The sequence below is a fragment of the Leopardus geoffroyi genome, chromosome D2 (genome assembly GCF_018350155.1).
Source record: "Leopardus geoffroyi isolate Oge1 chromosome D2, O.geoffroyi_Oge1_pat1.0, whole genome shotgun sequence".
Lineage (NCBI taxonomy): Eukaryota > Metazoa > Chordata > Mammalia > Carnivora > Felidae > Leopardus > Leopardus geoffroyi.
Window position 1 is genome coordinate 13,937,330 of NC_059334.1, and position 4,922 is coordinate 13,942,251.

Consider the following 4,922-nt stretch of genomic DNA (forward strand, 5'->3'; position numbering starts at 1 on the left):
GTTCAGTTGCATCTCGCGCCTGCTCCCCACACCCCCCACCCCTTCTTGTTCGCTTGGCCTTTGGAGATAGTGAAGCCGAGGCGTGAGGACTCACTACCCACAGCTGACGACTCGGGTTTAGAAGTGAAAGTGCTGGCTGGGACCCTACTTCTTTCTTTCCTTTTTGGCCGCAGAGCCACAAGGCTGGGTCCCCAGCGAGCCGCCTGAGGACATCTTGTGGCACCGTATCTGCTCCCCCCCCCCCTTCCCTTACCAACCGCCGGGCTCTGTTGTCATTGCCGATTTTTTTTTTTTTTTTTTGTAAGTTTTTGTTGGTTTTAGAAATTCGCTAGCTCTGTACTTTCTAGACTGGGCTTGCCAGCATGAAAGCAAAACCAGGGCAAGGAGAACAAAGCGGGAGAGGCTGGCAGAAAGCGAGGCCACACTTCGCGAGGCCACGGCAAGCTCCCTGGGCGGGAGGGGCGCCGGCCAAGCCTGAAGACGCCTCCGAAAACTTCTCATGGCCCGAGGGTTTAAAATACCCACACTTCCTGCGCTTCGGAGAGGGTATGCGCAGAATGTGAGTGAGTCACCAGTGGTGGTTTTCAAATGTGTCTGTCATGAGGAGGTGTCATCAAAAGCTCATCCTGTTCCAGATCTTATTTTTTTCCACTCTCGGCTCTGCAGCCTGTAAAGGCCGAATGCTGCAAACCAGCGTTTGTGTTGGGCGCAGAAAGTGAAGGGCGAATTAATTGCACCGCAGCAAGTAAAAACCCGACTCTTAAGGAAGAAAGAAAGAAAGAAAGAAAGAAAAAAAAGACGTGTAAACAGTGTGGAGATTGAGTTTCAAAGCCCTTGTTTTCGAAAAGTTTAATTATATTTCAACTCAAGCCAAACTGTCAAAACATGGGGGGGGAGGGGGGTGATCTGCCTGCTTTGAAAGCGCATTAGCCTTCTTATGTAAAAGCCTATAATTGATATCCAAGCCGAAACTAGAGACGTGCAGAGAGAGGGGATGGCCTCTCCCCGCCGCCCGAACGGCACTTCCCTATCGACCACGTGCAGCTCTTCAGAGCTCGGTCGGCAAAGTGGGAAACTGGAGAGGAGAACAAAGGAAACGCAAAATGCTCCGTGAACGGAGAGGGTTTAAAATATCAGGCCTGGTTTATGCAACGCGTGGGCCCAGTGCATTGTTGATGATCATTTACATAAGAGGAAACCCGGGAGAGCTGCTCACCGTCCGAACCGCAATGTTCTAGGAAGCAGCAGGCGTCACCTTCTTGCTCCTGAGAAGCAGGGATGTGCCTGCCCTGTCCCCCTGGGGCTCGGGCCCAGCCTGGGGCCTCTCGGAGAAGGCCACCGGTCCCAGCCAGGGGCCGGTTTTCAGGCTCCTCCTCTTCTTCCAGACTCCACTCGGTCACTTCCCCCAGAAAGGGACCCCTGGGTGGTGGAGGCTTTGCCCTCCTCATCTGAGCTCCTATTCCCATCTCTCCTTTGGTGATCTTCTAGAACTTTCTGGTTGCCACGGCCGAGATTCTTGACCCTGTTCGTTTGACGTCTGAGAGTTCTCTATATTCAGAAACCATTCTCGAGCAGAATCAGGTTTGAGCTGAGGGACAATTCACGATGTCAGCCACATGACACATATTTGGCATGGGGCTAGAGTAGGCATCAAAGCAGACCATGACCGGGACAGCAATAGCAAAAGGGCTGGGAATTACTGGGCTAAAGTGCGAGTTCTTAGAGGTGGCCACCGTCCTTCCTCCTTTTACGGTCAGGCCTCTGGCCTCTGAGCAGACCAGGTTCACCCAGCAGGCCCTACCTGGGACCGTCTCTGTCATTTCATTCTCCCTTTGGATGCTGATAGTTTAAAACAAGCCTAGGGGCTCCTGGGCGGCTCAGTCGGTTGAGCGTCCAGCTTCGGCTCACGTCACCATCTCACGGTTTGTGGGTTTGAGCCCCGCGTCGGGCTCTGTGCTGACAGCTCGGAGCCTGGAGCCTGTTTCAGATTCTGTGTCTCCCTCTCTCTCGGCTCCTCCCCTGCTTGTGCTCTGTCTCTGTCTCTCTCTCTCTCCCAAAAATAGCTAAATAAACATTAAAAAATTTTAAAAAAACAACAGCACAAGCCTAGGTATGTATGATGTGGATGCTTCTGTGATTAGAGCCCTGTCTTCTTCCATCCTGGTGACACACAGCCACTTTCTTCCTCCTGGTCTTCCTGATCTCCCCCAACTGTGAAGCATCCCCACGTAACCCACTGTTGGGTAGAGTGGACTTTTTGGTTTATGGTCTGGGACTCTCCGATGACCTCAGAAGAGAGTTGCCAGATAAAATACAGGACGCCCAGTTCAATGTGAATTTCAGATCAACAGTGAATCGTTTTTAGTGCAAATATGCCCTAAATACCAGGTTAAGAAAAGTATGTCCCATGAAATATTTAGGCCATGCTTACACTCAAAAATTATGTGTTGTTTGTCCGAAGTTCACGTTTAACGGGGCACCCCGTATTTTTGTTTGCCGAATCTGGCAGCTGGTCCAGAGCTCGGTGGGTTCTAAATGAACGCGGGCTCCGTCAGCTATGTGAGGGAGCAGATTCTAATCCGGATCAGAGCCTGACGGCAGAGTAGGGGGAGGGCTGCGTTTTCCACGTGAACCCCTAGTGAATAAAACCAACCGGGCCAGATTTTCCACTGTTACTTCCTCCTTGGCCTTGTTCTATGTCTAGGGGTACACTGTCTACATCTCTGTCATAGCACAAGTCAAGCTTCCGTCCCTAAGAGCTGCTTCTGGCTGAGACCATGTCTGATCATCTGTGGGCCTGGCAGGTGCTCGATATGGGTAAGCAGAGCTGGTGGCTTGGGAAGGAGAAGGTCGTACCAGGCTCCCTAGGCCGTGCCTGGATGGCAGAAGTCGTGTTTCTGACCACCTCCAAATGACTAGGAAGCCAGCAGAAGCCATCATGCAGCTCGCAGAATGACAGCTTTCCCCTTTCTTATTCCAGACGGTTTGGAGTCTTTAAAACATTGCTCTTGGGAGGCAGGAGGGGTGTGGGAAACTCGGAAACCAGTCGCCCGTGGAACACAGGGAAGGAGGGCCTCTAATTAAAAGCAGCTCCCAGCGCTAGCTCAGCACCGGGGACCCAGCTGAGCAGGGATGGCCGCTCCCCTCACCGGCCGTTGCTGGGGGCAGGTGGCCTGGACAGACCCCGAGAAGGAGCACTTGGGGCTCCCCGAAGAAGAGAGTCTCCACACGACATCCTCACCCCTAGACTTCTGGTTCCTTCCTCCCCCCGCCCCTACCCAAAGCCGATGCTGGGCTCCGGGCTGGGTGCTCAGAGCACACACAGCTTAGAGCTGCTCAGAGCCATCCTGTTTCTTTCATCTCAGAGAGAAAAGTCCTCTTTCAAGTTCTCCAAGAAATGCTCTCAGCAGAAGGCATTTACCGTTGAGCGTTGTTGTTGGACTATGTATTTCCAAGGTATTTACGCGATGGCGTACGTATTCGGACACAGCCGTGCTGTGTGACAGGTTGGCAGCATCGAATTTATTTCACAGATCCCAGAGGGGGCCCAGAGATGGTGATCAATTGGCCCCTGGTCACACAGCAAGTCGTCCTTTCATATCATATATGAGTGGTAGGTAGCATTGCAATGTTAGAGAGAGGAAAACGGAAAAGATATCACTCCTGGTAAAATGGGCCAGAAGGCAGGGACCTCTTGAGCCAACAGGAATACAGCGGGGAGAGGGGCAGGGTGGCAGCATGCCAGGGGGGAATAACACCAAGAGGAGAGAGTGACTTTGCTGGGCAGGGGGCCGCTGGGGTGTGTGGTCAGTCACAGCACTATGGTCACAGGCCAGAGCGAGGGTGTCTGGTGCTGAAGTTGAGCCTCTGGGTCATGGCTCTAAGACATCAGGCCAGCAGTTGTGGTCAGAGGGCTGGCTGACCTACGGCCACGTGGTATGGACAGAGGGGAGGTTGGGAGGCCTGAGCCCGGCGTTGCCTCTGACATTCGCAAAACTGGACAGGTCACCTCACCTCTCAGGGCCCTCCGCTGGGTGTCTTGATCTGAAACCGATGAGGGGGACTGGATTTGACCACTTCTACGATCTCTTCCTGAGAGCTCTCTCTAAGAGTTCCAGAATTTGCTATGAAGCCCCAGGCCCACTGCCTTGACTCAACAATGGAGCTGATTGTGCAATCGCTCTGCTGATATTTACCGAACAGCTACTCTGTGCTGAGCTCAGTCCATTGACAGAGGCTGTAAGAAACGAGCTCCAGAAAGTGTTCTTTGGGTCCGAGTTCTCCCTGCCCCTTGCACACTTGTTCGCCATCTCTTCTGCTCCCCAGGGGAGTGCAGAGGGATTTCTAGGTAGTTGCAGACACGAAGCCTCGGCAAGTTCTGACTTTGATCTTAGCAAAGTTGCATTCAGTAGTTCTGGTGTGCTTAGCTCCTCCTGAGGGCGTGAGAACCAGCTTTCAAACAGATGAGTGTAAGCAGCACCCCGTTGAAGAGATTTTTCCAAAGCCTGTGGCCAACGACTTGGGGCAACCCCGGAAGGACAGGCTCCCCCACCAGACCATCAGGGTGCTGCTGAGGGCTAAAGAGTGCACGTAGTGCCCAGAAGAGCCCCTTACAAAGGGGATTGCCCGGGAAAGCTGGTGGCGATCAGGAAAGTGCAGGTGAAATACGCTTTCCAGTGACGGTATCTGATGCAAGAGAGCCAGAGGAGGACGTAGCCCTTTAGGGAAAAGGCACAGATTAGAGCCGGAAGCAGGGGACAGGAGCAGGGGAGGCAGGGAGGCCCGTGATGATGGTGAGGCTGGGGACTCTTGCTTCCTTATTTGGTGCATTACAATACTAGATCATGACTCAATTCCTCATGGTTAGAAGAAGAGATAGATGCTTAGGGGACTTGGCCTCCCATTAGCCTGGAGAGTCCCAG

The 4,922-nt window shown here is 53.0% G+C and overlaps 1 long non-coding RNA gene across 1 annotated transcript; it reads right to left on the reverse strand.

The window, feature by feature from the left end:
• Positions 1-818: 818 nt before the first annotated feature.
• Positions 819-1,851, reverse strand: LOC123577477. Its single transcript, XR_006701864.1, has 2 exons — positions 1,217-1,851; positions 819-1,075 (listed from the first exon to the last, which is right to left on the reverse strand). It is a non-coding gene; the product is annotated as an uncharacterized LOC123577477 (long non-coding RNA).
• Positions 1,852-4,922: the final 3,071 nt, after the last annotated feature.